The 23,314-nt window shown below is 41.9% G+C and overlaps 1 long non-coding RNA gene across 1 annotated transcript; it reads right to left on the bottom strand.

Moving 5' to 3' along the window:
* Positions 1-557: 557 nt before the first annotated feature.
* Positions 558-23,039, bottom strand: LOC135233049 (uncharacterized). The gene is made up of 3 exons (XR_010323736.1): positions 23,021-23,039; positions 1,033-1,180; positions 558-640 (listed from the first exon to the last, which is right to left on the bottom strand). It is a non-coding gene; the product is annotated as an uncharacterized LOC135233049 (long non-coding RNA).
* Positions 23,040-23,314: the final 275 nt, after the last annotated feature.

Here is a 23,314-nt window from a genome sequence, read left to right on the forward strand (position 1 = left end):
CAACGTAACTCAGAAGTGACTAGGTTTGGGAGACGCTCCACGCTGATTGGGCCTCATTAACGTAACAAAGAAAACCCTATATCCAAAGGAGATTATATCCTCAGGGATAGGGGTTAGGACTTCAACACATATATTGAGTGGATACAATTCATTCTATAGTATACAGCTGGTAAAAATTTATTATGATACAAAGACAAACGATCCTTTAATGATGATTGTCAGACTGAAAATGATGTTTCCTGCAATAATAATTCTGCAGGGATCCAAAGCAATCTTCTCGAAGGGTCATTTTTGCTATGAGACAGTATTTTGTTTGTGGGGGGGCGGTGCTGATACAGACTGGATCCTAGATGTCTTAGTTATTTAGTGCTGCCGTAACAGAAATACCATAAGTGGATGACTTTAACAAAGAGAAATTTATTTCCTCAGTAAAGTAGGCTAAAAGTCCAAATTCAGGGCGTCAGCTCCAGGGGAAACATTTCTCTCTCTGTTGGCTCTGGAAGAAGGTCCTTTTCCTCAATCTTCTCCTGGTTGAGGAGTGTCTCAGGCACAGGGATCCCGGGTCCGGAGGATGTGCTCTGCTCCTGGTGCTGCTTTCTTGGTGGTATGAGGTCCCCAGCTCTCTGCTTGCTTCCCTTTCCTTCAGAGATTAAAGGTGGTATAGTCCACACCCCAGGGAAACTCCCTTTACCTTGGATCAGGGAGGCGACCTGAGTAAGGGTGGTGCAACAATCCCACCCTAATCCTTTCAACATAAAATTACGATCACAAAATGGAGGACAACCACAGAACACTTGGAGTCATGGCCTAACCAAGTTGACACATATTTTTGGGGGGACACAATTCCATCCATGACATTAGAAAATAATGATAACACTTGATATATACAGAATTTTGGTCGAATCTATATATTACCACAATTATTTAGACATGAAAAATTAAGTCAGCGAGTTACTTTGTCCTGTAGTGCTAAATGACAAGAATGGCAGGTTTTGTTGTTTAGAATTAGTCATTTCTCCACAAACTACTTACCAGTTGCCGTGGAGTCGATTCGGAATCACGGTAGCCCCACGTGTGTCAGAGGAGAACTGTGCTCCACTGGGTTTTCAATGGGTGATTTTTTTGAAGTAGATTGCCAGGCTCTTCTTCTGAAGTGTCTCTGGGTGGACTCGCATCCAACCTTTTGGTAGCAGCAGAGTACATTAACCATTTGTCACCAAGTCATTGTGAGTAGCAAGCATTTTTAAATTCGGAGGGAATTTATAACGTAAAGCAGAAGGCGCAAACTGGCAGGCCACAGGTCAAAGCTGGCCTGCAGATTTATTTAATTTGGCTTGTATATTTGTTGGCACACACAGTGCTTTTTAAAAATTTGAATTAGTTGACAACTTTTTTAATGGCAAGATTTCATGCAAAAAATCCTTGATTTCTAGCTTTTTTTGGAAAAACTAGCTGACCTGGCAAGACTGGGCCTACATTCCCACATGGCGACAGTTGGCTGGAGCTGAGTAGCAGCTGCCCTTTTAGCGTGAGCTCGTGCTGTCCAGTTCTCCACGGTCCCCACCACACCCTGAGACTGGAGTTTGTGGACACCCACAGCAGACTTCTCAGCTTTGCCAGGAACCTCTTATAACCTCCTGTAAAGTCCAATAGAGCACAAGGCCCAAACAAAGTGGGCTCTCAGTCATTGCTTGCTTGTTTATCGATTCTGATTCTCCATATGCTAAAATCATTCAGGATCTTTTGTTTTTTGTTTTAACCCTTTCAAGACCCAGTTATTTTCTGCTTTGAATTTTCTGTTGATACTATGTGTTTTCAGTAGTGAAATGTGTGCTGATTCATTGAGTGTGTTTAAATTTTGGTTGGTAATATAGATTTGGAAACCCTGGTAGTGGTTCAGAGCTATGGCTGCAAACCAAAAGGTCAGCAGTTCGATTCCACCAGGTGCTCCTTGGAAACTCTATGGGGCAGTTCTACCCGGTCCTATAGGGTCGCTATGAGTCGGAATTGGCTTGACAGCAGTAGATTTGGTTTTGGTTTAACATAGATTTTGAAAAATACATGAAAATGCATGATTTGTGGGAGACCGTCTGGCCCACTGGTCTTGGGTAGCAGGCTTTATTGCGGGGCACCTTCTGTTTGGGTACGTGGGCCACCTCTGGTTTTGCCTGATACCCCAGCTATTTTGCTTCAACAGACATTCCTTTTGCCTTTCACCATTACACAAGCCCCCACTGGAGGGAGGCAAATACTTTCAGCGGGAGGTATACTCCCAAAGAACTCAAGAGTCATAAGCAGATGGGATACCGTATGTTGTATGAGTCACAAAAGGGTTAACTTGATACAATAGTAGTGTTTGAACTCTGGTAAGGTCAAACATGAATCAAGAGAGGGAGGCCGGAAACATTTAAAGGTTTATTATGCCCACCATCCCTGGTGTTCACAGCACGCCTGGCAGGGCCACACTGGGATAAGGCAGAGATGGAGCTGGACTGTGGGCAAGCATCTTTATTGTGATGTTTAGGGGAAATGTGACAGGGAGCAGTCAGAGCACACAGGAGCTTATTTGGTCAGCTATATTTGAAACTTGTACTTTGGGGCTTGGGGCATTTACCAAAGGGGAGATGGAGGGAGCTCCTTATCTAGGTATGGCAGACACGGCTGAGAAGCGTTACTTGGTGTGGACGTTAAAACATCGTATTACAGAACCTAGAAAATACGGTTAATATACTTTCTTCCTTAGTGGAAAGGAAGCAGTAAAACTGTGGCCTTAAATAAATGAAATTCAAAAGGCAAATGGTTTAGACAATACAGAGATAGGAGAGTACTCAGAGATAGGAGAGCAATTTAGAAGAAATTATGAATGAGGATGCAATTTCTTATTAAGAAAGTTAGCCTTGAATTCTTTCTCTCAAATGAGGAAAACTGAAAGCAGCACCCAAGAAATGTTTCAAGCTAAGCCCTCTGTTTAATAAAAGGAGGAAATAGAAACAAAAGGTTTAGAAAGCTGTCTTACAGTGGCAGAACCCTTACAGTAACATAAATAGGAATAGATACAGAAAATGAGGACCATATGGCTGGCCGGGTCAGAGCAAGTGTGTGTGTGTGTGTGTGTGTGTGTGTGTGTATTTGCAAGGCCACCCACTGAGAAAAATATTCAGCTTATTGTGTCTCAGCATATTAACAGTTCCCATTTAATTTCTGAGTCACTGGAAGTTCTTTTGTACTTTCAGGTGATAGCATATAAAGAAGAAAAGTATTAAAGAAAAATACAAACAACTCTCTCTCTCTTGCAAACTAAGAGAAACATGAAAGTCTTTTAGAAGATACGTCTTAATTTCAACCCAAAACATACTCTCAGAAAAACAGTTATTTAAACCCCTGATAGCAACACCTTTGCTATTATTCCATTGGCCAAAGCAAGTCACACGGCCAAGCCCAGAATTAGCCTGGAAGTGGGCCACCAAAGGGTGTGGGTATAAACCCATCGCTGTAGAGTCGATTCTGACTCCTAGCGACCCTATAGGACAGAGTAGAATTGCCCCATAGAGTTTCCAAGGAGCGCCTGATGAATTTGAACTGCCGACCTTTTGGTTAGCAGCCGTAGCTCTTAACCAGTACACCACCAGGGTTACCAGAATGAATGAGTGACTAGAATCGGCTTCTGTTTTGGAAAAAATATATAAGTTTACCCTTGTTAATTAAAATTAAATTTCAATATCTTTATCATTTTTATTAAAATGATGCTCATCTTAAAAATGAAAAAAAAAAAAAACAGTACGAAGAAGAGAAAAGTCACCCCAAAGCCCACTACTCAAAAAAAAAAGTTCTTTAAAATATGGTGCATATCATTTCAGAAAGCTCTCTGCATATATACCTCTGCACAGGTTCTACTCAGAAGGGTCTCCAGCGGTGGTAGAGGACAGCAGTCTGAACTGATAGTGAACCACTCATCTCCTCTCCTAGAACAGCTGTGATACTTTTAATCCTGTGAACTGTGTGTGTTTGGAGGGTGCCTTGACTCATCAGAGATGGAGAGCCCAAGAGAGGTTGGAGAACAGGGGATGAGGTAACCCATACCCACCAGAAACTCACCGAGAAAGGAAGAGGAGAGAAAAGGAACAACTACAGAAGCTCTCCAGGGTGGAGGGGAGAGAGTAAATATGAGGCTCCAGTGGAGATTTTGGGGTGCACTCAGGGCTGACTTCTCTAGCAGGAACAGTAGATACAGTGCTGAGGACCCCTAATACTCTTATCAGTTGCTGTGGAGTTGATTCTAATTCATGGCGACTCCACATGTGTCAGTGTAGACCTGGCTCCACAAGGTTTTCAATGGCTGATTTTTTAGAAGATTGCCAAGACATTCTTCCAACATGCCTGTGCGTGGACTCAAACCTCCAACCTTTCAGTTAGCCACTGAGTGTGTTAAAGGATTTGCACCAGCCAGAGACTCCACAAAATGTTTTAATTTCTTTTTAAATCAGAAGGAAAAAGAGAACTTTTAAGTCAAAGAAAAATTCTTAATATATAATATGAATATATCTACCTTTATACCAATGCATTAATATAAATTCCAATATCTTTTAACAGAGGAAGGGGCTTGCCTAGGGTCCATGAAAGTCACAGTGGGTCCCTAGATGCAGTGATATGTCCCAACCTATTCAAATTTATTAAGCATATCTATGTCATGTTTTTTTTTTTTTTTTTGCTGTCTATGCGATTATCATTCCGATTTTTCAAATGAGAACTCTGAAACCTGGAACAAAGTGGGGAGGGTGGCAGTGGTACAGTTGGGACCCTCAGAAGTCCAGATTTTTAGCTCAATGCTCTTTGCACTGTACCACGTGAGGCAGCAGATATGGGGGAAAGACTGATATGAGAAAGAAAATAGTAGAAATTAGAAACATGGAAGGTTTTATGATTGGCCAGAGTATTTCCCCTGGCACCAGATTTTCTTCCTGAGATGACACTTAGGTGCTGAAATGATTAATTAGGCAGCTCCAGAAAGTATAAGGGTAAGTGTGGAGACAGTGCTGGGTGCTCACCTAAAGACAAGTTCAGAAAGTTGGCTGTCATTAGATGCTTCACTTTCCTTCGTAATGATGTTTGATAAATATGAATAAGACACTAGAAAAAACAAGGTCAGTTGAAACTCTTGGCAGAAATGTAAAGCCTTTTAAAAAATTTTAGTGGAATTGCTTATTGCTACTGTATTTAAGGAAGGCTGTAACAAAAGGTCGGCAGTTCAAATCCACCAGCCACTCCTTGGAAGCCCTATGGGGCAGTTCTACTTTGTCCTATAGGGTTGCTATGAGCTGGAACCGACTTGATGGTGATGGATTTGAGTTTGGTTTTGGCAATAAAATTCAGCAAATAAAATTTGGTAATGAGCTAAAGTTCTTAATTGATAAATGAGTGTTATTTAAAAAAAGTTTTATACGTAAAGATTGCTTTTTATAAAAAATATATACATACATATATGTATGTATTATGTGTGTGTCTTGCCCCTCTTTGCTGTCTTATTTATAAATTAATTTTACTCTGAACTTGAACTTCAAATGAGTCATTCAAACAAAGAAAACCTCCTGATCTCATGAGCATTATTTTAAAAGTTTACTCCATTATTCAGAAGTCCTCATGTTTCTAGAAACAGCAGTGCCTGCCTCCCAAACGGCCAGCTGAGGAAAATGAGATAACCCCTGCCAGGGAGCTAAGAGAGGACCGTGCATCTGGGAGGAAAGACCTGACAATCACACCTCGAAGAGCCATGTGCTGGAGTCAGAGACAAACGCCATCCAACATCGAACTCTTCAAATGTAAACTCTCCGATAAAATATTAAAAATGAATTTAGACTACGGTTACCCGTGATTCACTTTGTGTAGATCTCTAAAAGCGAGAACATGAGTTAGCTCACAGCTGACAGGGCAGCACGTTTTCCTTGTTAGCTGCAGGGGAGAATAATGTAGAGGAAAAGGTGACGTAATGGTTGTCTCACTTTCATTATTCTGTCCCAAATGAATAACCTTCCACACCAAGGATGAGCTCACTGACTATTAGTGGAATCACATCTGGTGAGCCTGGGCCCCCAGCTGAACATGCTATTGGTTTGGGGCTATATTTAACCAGCTGCCATCCCAGGATAGTTATATGGCTCACACATGCAGCCCAGCTAAGGGGTGAACGTTTAAGAAGTAAGGGACTACTACTCCTTAAAGTATTGTAACAAGCAAAATTTTTCCTTACGAAGCAAGGCATTAACGTTTTCCAAAAGGGATCCTCAGCTATTCTTAGAGTGGAATATCTGAAACATGTGACAGATGCCTTGGTCTTCTTTGGCTGAGGCTGGGATGCTTGTCATAGCTCTCTAAGTTTAAATTTCAAATCATGGAGAGGAATCTCTCTCCTTCAATTTCCCTTCCCATTCTTAATTTCCAGGCAGACCTGCTCTACTGAATTTTGCAGTGTAATCTATCTAATAGATTTACTGTAAATGATGAATCATCCTAGTATTTAAATCTAATGAGTAATGCTATAAGTCAATTGAGTTTTAAAAATGCAACATAGCTAAGGTCATCAGTTAAATGTGCTAATTCAGAGTAATGGAGATGTCCAGAAACACACACACAGTCAGTACTAACGGTCATGAAGCAAGAATACTCTGGAATCTGCTGTGTGCCAAAGTTTGTAAGGCAGTTGCTCCCTTCAAATCATGGCATTTAGAAAAGGAGATAAGAATTTCTTTCCACCAGGACTAGGGAAACTGCCTTAAGTTTTGGCTCCTCTCATTGTTCTCCCTGTAGGAATGTAAAGACACAAAGAAGCTAACACAATTTTTTATTTTAAAAACTGATGATGAAAATAATGCTTACCTATTGGGGAAAATATATGAAATTCAGAGAAGTACAAAGAAGAAAATACAATTTGCCCAGATTCTAGCCAATCAGACCTTTGCTGGTATATTAATCAGTTATTTTAATTTGTGTAGTCAGTCTTGCTATTTGTATATAAGCATTTTCCCATGTGTCTTAGTTATCTATTGCTGCTGTAACAGAAATACTACAAGGGGGTGGCTTTAACAAACAGAAATTTATTCTTTCACAGTCTAGGAGGCTAGAAGTCCGAATTCAGGGCACCAGCTCCAGGAGAAGGTTTTCTCTCTCTCTTTTGGTTCTGAGGTCCTTACCATCAATCTTCCCATTCTAGGAGCTTCTCAGCTCAGGGACCGTGGGTCCAAAGGACTTGCTCTGCTCCCAGCACTCCTTTCTTGGTGGTACGAGGTCCCTCTCCTCTCTGCTTACTTCTGTCTTTTATATCTCAAAAGAGATTGACTCAAGATACAACCTAATCCTGGAGACTGAGACCTGCCTCATTAACATAACTGCCTCTAATCCTGCCTCATTAACATCATAGAGATAGGCTTTATAACACATAGAATAATCATATCAGGTCACAAAATGATGGACCACCATACAATACTGGGAATCGTGGCCTAGCCAAGTTGACACACATTTTGGGGTGACACAATTCAATCCATAACCCCATGTCATTAACTATTCTTCTATGACATCATTCTAAATGGCCATGCAATATTACATCATATGGCTGTACCATAATTTTATCAGATCAATTCCCTACTGGGTATTTAATATGCTTCTAATTTCTTGCTATTATACACAAGGCTGTGACAGAAATTTTTGTAGCTAAAGCTTTGCACACAAAGAAGATTATTTACTCAGGATAAGTTTACAAAAAGACAATTGCTGACTTAATACGTACATTTTTAAAGATTTTAATAACTGTTGAGGATGGCTTTATGAAGGACTGAGAAATTTGCTTCCTTTTTGCCCAGGGTTATCTCCAAGGCTGGAAGATGCTGTCCTAGTCCCTCCACCTCAGCCCATATGTATAAAATGAGAGGGCTGAAACAATGGGAAAACAACTCTGCTTATCCTGCTAAAGGACTTGTGTATGTTATCTCATTTAATGCTTACAGCTGTCCTTTGAGGTTTGCTAAGTGACTTGGTGAAGTTGAGACAACTTGTAACTAGGGGAGCCAGAATTTGAACCTAGGATAGCTAACCCAAAACTTCATGCTCTGAGCTACCAAGCTACACTGTTTTCTTCCAGGGCTATCATTTATTCATTCATTCATTGAATATACTAGGTGGGAGTCACTGTTCTAAACACTGAGATTCAGTGGTAAGCCAACCAAAGTCTCTGGCCTCAACAAGCTTACATCCCAGTGGGGAGACAGACAATAAGTTTATAATACACAGGTAGCAGTGAGTTTGACGAAGAAAAATAAAACAAAATATGACAAGGATGCTATTTTAGGGAGGGTGGTCAGAGAAGGCCTTTCTGAGTGGATGAAATATATGAAGCTGCCAGGGCGACAGAAAGGACAGATGTACAGTCAGAGAAGCAGCAGTACAAGAGCTCTTCCATGTCTGAGGGCTGCTCAGAAGTCGGTGGGGCTGGAGTGCAGTGGGGAGAGCAGGTTTACACTGAGTCTCTGAGTCAGTCCAAGCGTATTCCAGAGGCAGAGGGAGTTAAATATCAGAGATACAGGTGAACACTGGGCAGCCGACTGGTCGACAATGGACATTGCCTCTGCTGTTCTGAGAGGAAGGATGGCTAACCACACTTGCCCTAATTCTCCTGGCCTTGAACTGACCTCAGGTGGGCGGAGCGTAGTCCACAGCATTAGAAGTCCAGACCTCCAAGTCCAGGAAAAACACATGGAAGCATCTTTCTTGACACAAAGGGAAGAATTCAAATCCATAGATTATTCAGCCAAATTAATTCCCCACCCTTTCCAAGGAGGAGCAATGACAGCTCTCTAAGCCACTGCTGCTATCAAAATCGGAAACAATTTCTGTGACCGAAATCGTCTTGCACATTTGGGAGAACAAACGTTTTAAAGTTCAAAATGATGTGGTTGTTAATCACTTTCGAGGACAAGCACATCTATCCGGAGGCCAGCTGTTTCCTGATGTCATTTAAATTCTTAAATCCCATATATTCTGCTACAGGAAGAAATTAAGCTTCCTAGCCATTCTCGTGAATGTGTCTTTTTCAATTAAATTTGGGGCTAAGTTAATTTTTTACGTTACTGGGAACCAAAATGTTTTCATAGGCCATTTTCTAAGAGTATAGTAACACATCATTGCTTGGTGGGAGTTACCTGCACCAAATGCCCTTCAGAAGAAAGAGATGTGAAGTAAGCTGAGAGTTTTATTGTTCCAATGGAAGAACCCATGAAATGCAATGCAAGAAAAAAACAGAGTGCTGTATTCATTTCCTAGGGCTGCCGTTATAAAGTACCACCAAGTGGATAGCTTTAAACAACCTGAATTTATTGTCTCACAGCTCTAGAGGCTGGAAGTCCGAATTCAGGGAGTTGGCAGGGCTGTGTTCTCTCAGCTTCTGGTAGCCCCCGGCATTCCTTGGCTCACAGTTGCAGCATAACTCTATAGTCACATGACTGTATTCCCTCTCTCTCTCTGTGTCCCTTCTCCTTTTTATAGGACACCACTCAGATTAGATAAGGATCCACCCTTCTCCAGTATGAACTCATGTTAATTTTACTGCTAACATGTTCAAAGACCCTATTTCCAAGCAAGGCTATGTTCACAGGAACCAGGGGTTAGGACTTCAACATGAATTTTTGAGGGATACATTCAATCCATACAGGGGCTTTAGAAAATTCCAGTTTCAGAATTAAATTTATTGTATGTTACAGTGTGATGGATCGATTTTACATGGCATTTCTTGTCATGGTTTTATAACTTCCACAAAATGATGGAGTGATTGAGTGGGACTATGCAAACAAGGTGCTTGTGGCCTAAGAAGGGGATTGGACAGCTTGCTAATAATGCATATAAGGTGCCTGGCAGGACCATGCAAATAACCTGTATGGAACCATAATGACAGGATTGGTCAGTTTTGCCATTCTGCTAGGCTTAAAATGAGCCATTCCAGAGGCGGAAGGGGGGACCTCATTACCACCAAGAAAGAATAACTAGGAGTGGAGCACATCTTTGGACATAGGATTCCTGCGCCGAGAGCCTCCTAGACCCAGGAGACAGAGAGAGGAGCTGTAACACGGAAGACAGAGAGAGATGGCAGTGTAGCAGTAGCAAGAGCGATGGTGCAAGGTGGCAGAAACCAGGTGAATGGTGTAGTGGGCTTCTTGGCCCAAGGAGTGACAAAGAAGAGTGCCTTTGGGTAGGGGGCTTGCTGGCAGAGTGGGGTGCCTCTGGGCACTTGGTGAGCTAGGCTTGCCAACCCATGGAACTAGAGAGCTGAGCGCCTTCGGGCCTATACTTCCTGGTGGAGTGGGTTGCCTCTGGGCACTTATCAGTGAAGCTAAAGAGCTTTGTAACACTTGCCCAAGCTGGGCAGAGGCTTGGCTGACCCAAGAGGCTGGAAAGCCAAGAGCCTGAGAGCCAGAGAGAGGCCGGCCTGCAGGCACAGCTGAGAAGAGGCTGCCCTGAACGAAGAACTGTATCCTGAGTTGATTCTGATCCTGAATTTTAACCAGTTACTTTCCTAACAAACCCCATAATCTTTGGTATTATCTGTCAGCTCTATGTGGCTATTGCAATGAACTGAACTATCAAACTCAGCAGAGAAGTAGAGAGTGCTGTGGGAAGGACATGTCAGAACTGGTATCAGAACTGGTAGAAAAGGTTAGAGAGAGGAGGTATGTCTGACTTCCACTTCACAGGAATCAACTTTGGGCTGATGCTGATGGCAATTCTCTCTCCCCTTTAGAGGAGGTCAGATGCCCCTGCCACCATGCCATTTTTACATATGTATGTTGTTGTTATGTGCCATTGAGTTGGTTCCGACCCATAGCGACCTTAAGTACGAAACAGTACTTGGTCTTGTGCCATCCTCACAATCATTGCTATGTTTGAGCTCATTGTTGCAGCCACTGTGCCAATCTATCTCATTGAGGGTCTTCATCTTTTTTGCTGACCCCCTACATTACCAAGCATGATGTCCTTCTCCAGAGACTGGTCCCTCCTGATAACATGTCCAAAGTGTGCCAGACAAAGTCTTGCCATCCTTGCTCCCAAGGAGCACTCTGGCTATACTTCTTCCAAGACAGACTTGTTCTTTCTTCTGGCAATCCATAATATATTAAATATCCTTCACCAACACCATAATTCAAAGGCATCAATTCTTCTTCAGTCTTCTTATTCGTCGTCCAGCTTTTACACGCGTATGAGACAATTGAAAACACCATGGCTTGGGTCCAGCACAACTTAGTCCTCAAAGTAACATCTTTACTTTTCAACACTTTAAGGAGGTCTTTTGCAGCAGATTTGCCCAGTGCAATAGGTCATTTGATTTCTTGACTGCTGCTTCCATGGGCATAGATTGTGGATCAAAGTAAGATGAAATCCTTGATAACATCAATCTGTTCTCTGTTTATTATGTTGTTGCTTATTGGTCCAGTTTTGAGGATTTTTGTTTTCTTTATGTTGAGGTGTAATCTATACTGAAGGCTGTAGTCTTTCACCTTCATCAGTGTAAAAATGGCATGAGGGAGGCATCTGACCTCCTCTAACTTCACAAAGGGTGAGGAGAATCAAGATCAACAGCCCAAGGCAGAAGTCAGACACGCCTCCACCCTCCAGCCTTTTTACCATTTCTGACACCAACCGTCCCTCCCGCAGCACTCTCTACTTCTCTTCTGGGTTTGATGACTCATTGCGATGGCCACACAGAACTTACAGACAATACACACGATTATGAGGCTTATTAGGAAGTAACAGGTTAACAGTTCAGGCTCAGGAACTCTCCAGCAGGGCAGCATCTTTCTAGCAGTGCTCGCAGGCACACCTCTCCCTGGCCCCTCAGCCTCTGCCCTGTTTGAGCAAGTGTTGCGAAGCACTTTTAGCTCTGCCAATAAGTGCCTAGAGGCACCCCGCTCCACCAGTAATCCTCAGCCCAAAGGCACTCACTCAGCTTTCTCACTCTGTGGGCTAGGAAGCCCACTGCACTGTCTCCTGGTGGTCTCTCCTGCTGCTGTTTCTCTGCCACTGCTTCTTGCCATCTTCAGTGTTACAGCTCTCCCTCTCTTTTGTTCTCTTGGTTCCAGGAGCTTCTTAGCTCAGGGATGCTGGGTCCAAAGGACACATTCTGCTCTTGGCTCTCCTTCCTTGGTGGTGGTGGAATCCTCCCTCTCCTGCCTCTGGGATGGCTCACTTCAAGCCCAGCAGAATAGCAAAACTGATCAAGCCCCTTGGTGGGCCACAATTATCTTATTTGCACAGTCCCACTTAGGGGGGAGTTATAAGACCATGGCAAGAAAGGCCACAAAAAAGCGACCCATCACACCACAGTCAGTAAGTGCTTCAAGTCCCCTTCACTTTCAGCAAGCGAGGTTGTGTCATTTGCATATCACAGGTGGTTAATAATTCTTCCTCCAATCCTGATGCTGCGGTCTTCTGCATATAGTCCAGCTTCTCAGATTATTTGCTCAGCATAAAGACTGAATAAGTATGGAGAAAGGATAAAACTCTTAGGCATACGTTTCCTGATTTTAAACCACACAGTATCCCCTTGTTCTGTTTGAATGATTGCCTCGTGGCCTATGTACAGGATCCCCATGAGCACAATTAAGCATTTTGGGATTTCCTTTCTTTGCAATGTTATCCATAATTTGTTATCATCCACACAGTCAAATACCTTTGCATAGTCCATAAAACACACTTAAACATCTTTCTGGTATTCTCTCCTTTCAGCCAAGATCCATAAGACATCAGTAATGATATCCCTCATCCCACGTCCCTTTCTGAATCTAGCTTGGATTTCTGGCAGTTCCCTGTTGATATAAACTGTTGCAACCATTTTTTAATTATCTTCAGCATAATTTTACTTACGTGTGATATTAATGGTATTGTTTGATAATTTCTGCATTCTCTGGGATCACCTTTATTTGAAATGGGCACAAATATGAATCTCTTCCAGTGACTTGGCCAGATAACTGTCTTTCAAATTTCTTGGCATAGAAGAGTGAGAACCTCCAGTGCTACATCTATTTGATGAAACATCTTAATTGGTATTCCGTCAATTCCTGGAGTCTTGTTTTTCACCAATGCCTTTGGTGCAGCTTGGACTTCTTCCTTCAATACCATCCATCCTTGATCATATGCTATCTTCTGAAATGGTTGAATGTCTACCAATTCTTTTTGGTACAGTGACTGTATATTCCTTCCATCCTCTCTTAACGCTTCCTGTGTCGTTCAATATTTTGCCCACAGAATCCTTCAGTATTGCAACTTGAGGCTTAGATATTTTTTTCAGCTTAAGAAATGCTGAGTGTGATCTTCCCTTTTGGTTTTCTAACTCCAAGTCTTTTCACATTTTCTTATAATATTTTGTCCTCTCGAACCACCCTTTAAAATCTTCTCTTCAGCTTTTTTCCTTCATCATTCCTTCCATTTGCTTTAGGTACTCTAAGTTCAAGAGCAAGTTTCAGAATCTCTTCTGACACCCATTTTGGTCTTTTCTTTCTTTCCTTGTCTTTTCAACGACCCTTTGCTTTTTTCATGTGTGATGTCCTTGGTGTCATCCCATGACTTGTCTGGTCTTTGGTCATTAGTGTTTAATGGGTCAAATCTATTCTTGAGATGGTTTCCAAATTCAGGTAGGTTACACTCAATGTCATATTTTGGTTCTAGCGGACTTGTTTTAATTTCCTTCAGCTTCATCCTGAACTTGCATATGAACAATTGATGGTCTGTTCCACAGTCGGACCCTGGCCTTGTTCTGACTGATGATTTTGAGCTTTTCCATCGTCTCTTTCCACAGATGTAGTCAATTTGATTCCTGTGCTTTCCATCCAGTGAGATCCACTTTTAGAGTCAATGCTTATGTTGTCTGAAAATAGGTATTTGCAATGAATTGTTGTTGGTCTTGCAAAATTCTTTCATGAGATCTCCAGTGTCTTTTCTATCACTGAGGCCATATTTTCCAACTACTGATCCTTCTTCTTTGTTTCCAACTTTTGTATTCCAATCACCAGTAATTATCAATGCATCTTGATTGCACATTTGACCAATTTCAGACTGTCGAAGTTGGTAAAAGTCTTCCTTATATTTGGCAATAGTGGTTGGTGCATAAATTTGAGCACTAGTCATATTAGCTGGTCTTCGTTTTGGCATATAGATATTTTCCTCTTCCTGACAGCATTGTATTTCAGCATAGGTCTTGAAATGTTCTTTTTGACAATGCATGTGATGTCATTACTCTTCAATTTGTCATTCCAGGCATAGTAGTCCATGTGATTGTTCAATTCAAAACGGCCCATGCCAGAGGTCATGGAAGCTCCATAGACACATCCAAATGCCCTGAGGAACTGAATTGCTGGGCTGAGGGCTGTGGGAACCATGGTCTCAGGGAACATCTAGCTCAATTGACATAATATAGTTGATGAAGAAACTGTTCTACACTCTACTTTTGTGAGTAGTGTCTGGGGTCTTAAAAGCCTGTGAGCAGCCTTCTAAGATACTTCACTGGTCTCACCCCTTCAGGAGCAAGAGAGAATGAGAACTAAAGATACAAGGGAAAGTTTAGTCCAAAGGACTAATGGACCACAACTACCATGACCTCCACCAGACTGAGTCCAGTACAACTAGATGGTCCCCGGTTAACACCACTGACTATTCTGACAGGAGTCACAGTAGAGGGTCTCGGACAGAGCTGGAGAAAAATGTAGAACAAAATTCTAACTCACAAAAAAAGACCAGACTTACTGACTTGAGAGCTGGAGAAACCCTGAGTGTATGGCCCTGTGGACACCCATTTAGCTCAGTAATGAAATCACTACCAAGGTTTACCCTTCAGCAATAGATTAGACAGGCCCATAAAACAAAACAAGATTAAAGGGGCACAACAGCCAATGGTAAGGACTAGAAGGCAGGAGGGGACAGGAAAGCTGGTAACAGGGAACCCAAGGTCGAGAAGGGAGAAAGTTGACATGTCATGGGGTTGTTAACCAATATCATAAAACAATATGTGTACTAACTGTTTAATGAGAAACTAGTTTGTTCTGTAAGCCTTCATCTAAAGTACAATTAAAAAAAAAAAAGTCCATGCCAGTCCATTTCATCTCAGGAATCCCTGGGATATCGATCTTTATGCATTCCATTTCATTTTTAACAACTTCCAATTTTCCTTGATTCATACTTCATACATTCCATGTTCTGAGTATTAATGGATGTTTGCAGTTGTTTCTTCTCATTTTTAGTCGTGCCACATTAGCAAATGAAGGTCCCAAAAGCTTTTCCCAACCCACATCACTAAGGTTGACTCTACTTTGAGGAGGCAGCTCTTCCACAGTCGTATTTTGAGTGCCTTCCAACCTGAGGGGGCTCATCTTCTGGCACTATACCAGACAACGTACTCCTGCTACTCATAAGGTTTTCACTGGCCAATTTTTTCAGAAGTAGACCGTCAGGTCCTTTTTCCTAGTCTTAGTCTAGAAGCTCCACTGAAACCTGTCCACCATGGGTGACCTGGCTGGTATTTGAAATGTCGGTGGCATAGCTTCCAGTATCACAGCAACACACAAGCCACCACAGTATGGCAAACTGAATGATGCATGGTGGTTACATATGTGTACGAGGGGGAAAAAACTTAAAAGCTAGAATCAGAATCTGTGCTAAGGAAATATTCCATAAACTGGTTGGGAAGGAAGGCGAATCTTGAGGGTTTGGGTAGCTAGAAACAAAGAAAGATACTGTGATAGTGAAACTGCTCTACCATAAACATCTGGAGGTAGGGAAAACTGAGGGGAGGAGAAATGTTGGAGAGCAACTGGACGAACACTATTTGGAAATATCTTTAAGTCTTTTAAGGTGAAGACTATATAATATTCAGTTTTATGATTTTTTTCATTTCTAGGATGTAAACTCCATCTCCATCATTCCAAATCTTTAGTAAAGGTGGCCATATGTACACATGCCTTGTGTGAATGGAGAGCATGTGTGAGTGTGTGTCATGTTAGAACTGAGGGGCTGAGTTCTGTTCAGGCTAATGTGATACAGAATAGGAATATCATGAGCTGTATGACAAGACAATCCATCAATTAAACTATTCCGTGGAAGTAATATTCAGAGCGAGAGATAACAATGAGAGTGAAAATGCCTTGGGAGTTCCCCAGAAATTGGGAATGAGTGCTGGCCTTTCACTGGGGAAATATGGAATGGAGTTTGAGCCATCTTAAGAAGCAAGGGAGGTCATCTGACATCTGGATTTCATTAATAAAAATTTGAAATTGATCAGCATCCCACTTTGGTGAGTGGTGTCTGGGGTCTTAAACGCTAGCAAGGAGCCATCTAAGATGCATCAATTGGCCTCAACCCATGTGGAGCAGGACAGAATAAAGAACACCAAACACACTAGGCAATTATGAACCCAATAGACAGAAAGGGCCACATAAATAGGAGACTACATCAGCCCGAGACCAGAAGAACTAGACGGTGCCCAGCTACAACCAATGACTGCCATGACAGGGAACACAACAGAGAATCCCTGAAGGAGTGGGAGAACAGTGGAATGCAGACCTCACACTCTAGTAAAAAGATTAGACTTAATGGTCTGATTGAGACTAGAAGGACCCTGGAGGTCATGGTCCCCAGACCTTCTGTTAACCCAAGACAGGAACCGTTCCCAAAGCCAACTCTTCAGACAGGGATTGGACTGGAGTATAAGACAGAAAATGATACTGGTGAGGAGTGAGCTTCTAGGATCAAGTAGACACATGAGACTATGCGGGCAGCTCCTGTCTGGAGACGAGATGAGAAGGCAGAGGGGGACAGGAGCTGGCTGAATTGACAGAGGGAATACAGGGTGGAGTGAAGGAGTGTGCTGTTACATTAGGGGGAGAGCAGCTAGGGTTACATAGCAAGGTGTGTATAAGTTTTTATATGCGAGACTGACTTGATTTGTAAACTTTCACTTAAAGCAAAAAAAGAAAGAAAAAATTAAAATTGAGTGAGTTGTTTTGTGTTTCTCATTTTGTTTTTGAAGCATATAAAAGTATAAAGCACAGACATGTGAGGTTTCTCACTTCCCGATTACAGCCTGGTCCTTGGGCCAAAAGTCTAAAGGTTACTTAGTACTCTCAGGCCAGTAAAGACTTCACTAGAACCTGAATTTCCCAACATTTTTTGAGTTCCAAGGAAAAATAGTCGTATACAGGACTGGATTAGAGGACTTGTGAATTGATACATCAATTTTGTAAAAGCTATAGTCTACAGTGCTATGCCCCCCCTTCAAAAACAAAAAACACTCTCAGCAAAGCATCTGGAAATATCAGCTGGGGTGATACTTGTTGAATGAGGCTTCTTGAGTCTCCCCAATTCTTCGTGAGAGATGGGCCTGGGCTAATGGCAGTGGCATTCTGCCTGACCATGGTGTGTTTTCTGAGATCAAGGGAAGCCCAGGCATGAAACTTACAAAGCCTATCATCAACCATGCTACCCTAAACCTTTATAATAATTTTTCTAAAGTCAGAATAAAAAAAAGCCTTTAATAATCTTTATCACTTGGATCTAAGACCTGATTCTAAGTACAATTTCTTGGCAGGCTCTGTCTCCATTTTTCTTCATTGACCACAGGTGACCCAGTAACTGCTAGACATCACAGATGCGTAGATGCATTGCGATTACATTCTGAAGACAAGCCTGTGGCATGTGCAATTGGGTTAATACTTTGGAGGGGCTGGGAGCAGCAGGACTGGCCAGGGCCACCCACAGAACACTATTTAACAACTGCTTGACTAGGATGTGTGGAATCTGTGATATGCTTGTTTTCCTAAGGGTCACATTTGCCTATATAAAGCATAATTCCACAAGTCAGAGAAGGAATTTCCAATTATATATGTAGGATTTGCTTATGTTTACTAGAAGAGCAACTTTTCCTATCTTCATCCCCACCCACAGGGAAGGTGATTTGGTCTGGACAGGGTATAATCCCAGGATCACTTTGTTTGCAATAAGGGAAACTCAACTCAATCCAGTTTAGGTAAAACTTGATCTTAATTGAAAGAATACTGGATAGCTCAGAGAACTGAAGGTGGGATCTCAGGAACTATAGCAATGTCAAAGATTTCAGTGACTGGAACCAGGGCCTCAAACACTGAATAGCATACCTGATTCTGAAGCTCATTTCTGCTTTCCTCTGCATGTTGGTTTTATTCTCTTTTACTGTGGAGTAGTAGCTCTTTCTTCATGGTGCAAAACAGGGTTTTAGTCCCTCTTGGGCTTGCATCCTTCCTAGATGTAATTCATCCAACCTGAGGTTAAAAAACTCTGATGGGCCTGGTTAAAATCATGTTTTCAGCTCTTGGATGAATTCCTGTGGCTAAGAATATGAAACACCATGATTGGCTCAGACTGCTCACATGTCCAATCCTGAGATTAAGGGTGTGGCTTCCGGTAACCTAGGGAAGTGTATGGGGTCATTTTGGGTCAGGCAGCCATATCTGTTTGTGTCTGTTGCCATTCTTACGCTGCCTCTCTCGCCCTAACAGAGATCAGTGAGAGGAGACCTGCCCACAAAATGAACCTGGCTCAGAGAAAGAACTTCCAGAGTTTCTTCATCTTAAGGTAACTAAAGTTGACCATCAGAGTAGATGGTTCCATTGCTTGGCTAGGTAGCCTTAATTTCTAAAGCACAGGTAGGCCTTTGGGAATTGCTTGGGAGGAGGATAAAGAACTCCAAACTTCTTGTCATAACATTTATAGTGCTATTTCCATTGTGGGCTGGGAAATTTAGGCAGATAACTTTACACTTAGAAAACAGTTTATCTTTTTAAATATAGATTTCGAGTATACTAGAAGTCCCTGGTGCACAGTGGTTAAGGGCTCAGCTGCTAATCAAAAGGTTAGCAAGTCGAATTCACCAGCTGCTCCTTGGAAACCCTATGGGGCAATTCTACTCTGTCCTACAGGGTTGCTATGAGTTGGAATCGACTCGATGGCAACTGGTGTTTGGTTTTTAGGGGTCCCTGGGTGGTGCAAATAGTTAACACCTTTGGTTGCTAACTGAAAGGTTGGAAGTTCAAGTCTACCCAGAGGCATCTCAGAAGAAAGTCCCAGTGATCTACTTCCAAAAAATCAGCCACTAAAAAAAAAAACCTGATGGAGCACAGTTCTACTCTGACATACATGGGGTTGCCATGAGTTGGGCTCGACTCAATGGCAACTGGTTAGAATATACTCCCTTTGAAAAGGATCGTTTGTGCTAGAAAAGGTGTGTGGGAATGTGCTTAGTCCACCTATTACCTACTGGGAAGACTGCAAGAATAATGACAGTACATAAGTTCATGTTGGACTGGCACAGAGACTGCAAAAGAGAAGCTGAACTTGCGGTGCAAAGCCCACCTTGGCTGTCCTCCCAGTCTCTGCATTAAAAAAGGTACTATTGAGGCTTCTGTGTTCTTGAATTGTGCAGGAAAGCAGCCAGGGCTAGGAGTGAGGTTTAGGCAACAGGAGTAAAGATTTGCATTTGGAGGACTGAAGAATTAAACCATTCTCAGAAGGGGCAAGAGGAAGCTGGACTTCAAGTATGGGAGCAAGGCTAGGAACTGGAATGTCTTCGTGATAGGACACCTGTAAAGTACTCACAGGTTTTCCTTCTTGGGCTATGAGAATTGTCATATATATCATCCAATTTTAAGTTTTCTTTTCCTATAAGTTCCCCTAGTTTTCTCCAATGCTCTAATTAAGTTCATTAAAAAAAAACAAACCCGTGCCGTTGAGTCGATTCCGGCTCATAGCGACCCTATAGGGCAGAGTAGAACTGCCCCATAGAATTTCCAAGGAGCGCCTGGCAGATTTGAACTGCCGACCCTTTGGTTAGCAGCTCTAGCACTTAACCACTATGCCACCAGGGTTTCCAAAGTTCATTAGATATGCACATGTTGGCAATGTTGTGGGGAATTAAAGAGAAGGAAATGTGACCTATGTCCTTCCACAAAGACCATTACCATATAATGAGAAAAGGAATCCCAGATCATCCAGGTGGGGACCAGGATGGAGAATCAAGATAGAGCTGAGAGCAAAAGAAAGGAGCAAGTGACTCATAGAAGCAGCTGCAAAGAGGGTGACTCAGGAGCAAAAGTGAGGCAAACATCCTTTTCTCAAACACCCTAGAGGAAGGTGACTCTTGGGTTGAGGCATGGGAAGGGTGGAGGAAGGCGGAGACTGATTTTATTCTCTGCAATTAGTCTTTCCTCTTTTTTCTTTCTCTCTCAAAATTTATTAAATCAGTTGTTCCTTCCAGGATGGCTCAATTGTTCTTTGCTTATACAGTAAAACTTGCAAAAGCGGGGAACCTGTGTAAGGCGGAAGCCTGTCAGAGAAGGAAAACCCAAATTTTCTACGAATAGAGAGCAATAGAAAAGTGGTAAGACTGCATCCTTGTCAAGGGCAAGACCTGGAAAAACAAGGCAGTTCCGTTGAGTTCCAGCTCTCACAGATTTCACTGTACAATTGTTATAACCAAAAAAACCCGTTGCTGTCAAGTTGGTTCTGACTCAAAGTGGCCCTATAGGACAGAGTAGAACCCCCCCAGGGCTTCCAAGGAGCAGTTGGTGGATTCGAACTGCTGAGCTTTTGGTTAGCAGTCACCAGAGTGCCCCAAGGGCTCCGTACAAGTGTTAGGGAGCTCATTTTATTCTACCATGAATTTTTTTTTTTTGGCTAGTTGTATGTCTAGTTGTTGTCCTCACTAGATTGCAAGGACAGTAACTATAAACTGCTCATGGTGCAAGGGACAACTTGAGACAGTGCTTTGCATAGTGTAGGTGCTTAATGCATGCTTGTTTAATTGATTTGAAAATTATTTATTTAGCTGATTTCCTTTTTACAAGAGCCAACCAAGATCCAGTCTAATCCGGTCTGCACTCCATTTTCTTCCTCTAATTATCATATTATTCAGAATATTTTAATAACGTGTGACATTTTTTAAATAATACTAAATTGAGCTAATCTCTTGCTAAGGTTCTCGAAGAAGAGCAAAACCACCAACTTACAGATGTCAGAAAACAAAAGTACACACTGTTCTCCCATAAAGGGAAGAACCACAATGGGGCATTTGCTCTTCAGGAAAGTTCTCGATGCTTTTAGGATGATCTCAGCTTCCACCGAGGAAGTCAGTCTGTTTTAGGAAGAGAGTAATTGCGGGCAGAGGAAGAGTCAGGTTTTCTAGTGGTCTGACAGAAAAGGTCAATTATTTAAAAATTGACACTTAGAAATTTTTCTGCTTGGCAAACAATCCTCAGCTGCAACCTTCTCTAATCACTACATGCTCCTGTGGCATACAACAGCCATCACGTAATGGGAGAATCTCAAAATACTCAAACTTTTTTTTGCATTGTACCAATCTTCTCTCAACGATTTAATCCATGTGTTTGTCGTAAGATAAAAAATTTAAGGTAGTTTTGAATCCTGGAACATGGTTGTTATATGAGAATTTAAAATAACAGTACAAAATAATATGTACACTGTGAGGCAGCTATTTAAAATATAACTGTGGAAGACAATATTACAAAAATGAAAGAGTTGTGTTGGAGAAGAGCAGGGAAGAGAAAGAAACTCTGTTAGTTTGGGCAAAAAGCAAAGCCACTGTGACAAAGACACCCAACAATAAGCTTAAATGAAAAAGATGTTTGTTTTTCTTTATATAACAGTCCAGAGCACAGAGGCAGGCAATTCGGCTCCATGTGACCATCCAGGGACCCAAGCTCCTTCCATCTTATTCCCATGCCATTTTCTAGGGCATTGTACTTATCTGCTGGGTTGCAGGCATGCCTGTGTCCAGCTAAAAGAAGTGGGGCAGAGTGTGTGCAACATCATAGGGTCCAGTCCTGGAAGCAGGACTCATTTCTGCTCACATTCTCTTGGTGAAAACATTGCCATGTGGCTACAATTAACTGCAAGCAAAGAAGGCTAGGAAATACAGTCTAGGTGGGCAGCCTTGTGCCCTGAGCAAAAGAGACAGTGGAGTTTGGTTGATAGTCTCTGCCTTTGTAGCTATCAGTCATTGAGAACTGTGTGTGGTGATCAATGAATACTGCACATAACTCTATGTCAAGGACCTCCAAGCTTGTAATAGTCACCAAACTTGTGCTCTTTGCATTGCACCTACTGTCTTTCAGAATAATGGTATAAAACCACAAAAACCAAACCCATGGCCATTGAGTTGATTCTGACTCATGGCGGCCCCATGTGTGCAGAGTAGGCTGTGAAAGCAGCTTATCGGGCCTTTCTTCTACAGCATCTACGAGGTGGGTTTGAATCATCAACTTTTCACCTAGTAATTGAGCACTTAACAGTTTGTGCCACAAAGGGACTCCAGAAAATACTGTTATCTTAAAAATGTTTTAATGTTGTCATACAGTAGTTCCCATATAAAGAAACTATTTTATTATTCCTGAAGCTCTTTTTGGTCCCAATATACCACTTTTTCATTTCTATGCCTTATATTAGTGGTTCAGGGTTATACGTACCATTTACTGAATCTGAGGTGTGGGAAGGGGTGGAACTGAGCTGTGAGACGAGGATAATTGAGAACTATTGATTCATGTATTATGGTTCATACTCTAGATATTTTGTTTCATCATTCATCCCAGTCAATATATAGTTTCTCAAGAACAATTGCTTTTCATATTGTAAAAAATTCAATAAGTTATTATATTAAAAATTTCATTAGAGGCAGAATTCAGCTACTTGTATTAAATATTTGAATAGAGCTTTTTAGTGTCAATGCTACAGAATTAACATTTTTTTTTCTAATTTTCAACCAATGAGAATCCCAACCCCTCCCCCTCCACACACACACCAGTTAACTAAAGCATAAATTTTAGTGTCATGCTTGGGAGCCTGCTATTCTCACATGTACCCCAAATGTGATAAATCATAAAATGCTATCAATTCTATCCCTTAAATATATCTCAAATCCATTCTCCCTCCGAGTATCCAGAAGACTACTCACTCATTTCTGTAGGTCTGGACTGGCTCTGTTCTAACCCATTCTGTTTACTGTAGCCAGAAGGATATTTTTATATACACACACCTGATCATGTAACTGTCTGACTCACCACTCTTCAGTGGCTCCCCAACACTTTCCAAATATGGATCACATTTCATTTGGCTTTATCGACATGCCTCACCTCATACTCCGCCATACCAAACTCTTCACAGGTTTCCAAATATTCCCCGTGCTCTTACTTCTGGTTGTTTGCATATGCTGTTCCCTCTCACCTGGCTTACTCCTCGAGTACTCTCA

The sequence above is a fragment of the Loxodonta africana genome, chromosome 13, assembly GCF_030014295.1.
Source record: "Loxodonta africana isolate mLoxAfr1 chromosome 13, mLoxAfr1.hap2, whole genome shotgun sequence".
Lineage (NCBI taxonomy): Eukaryota > Metazoa > Chordata > Mammalia > Proboscidea > Elephantidae > Loxodonta > Loxodonta africana.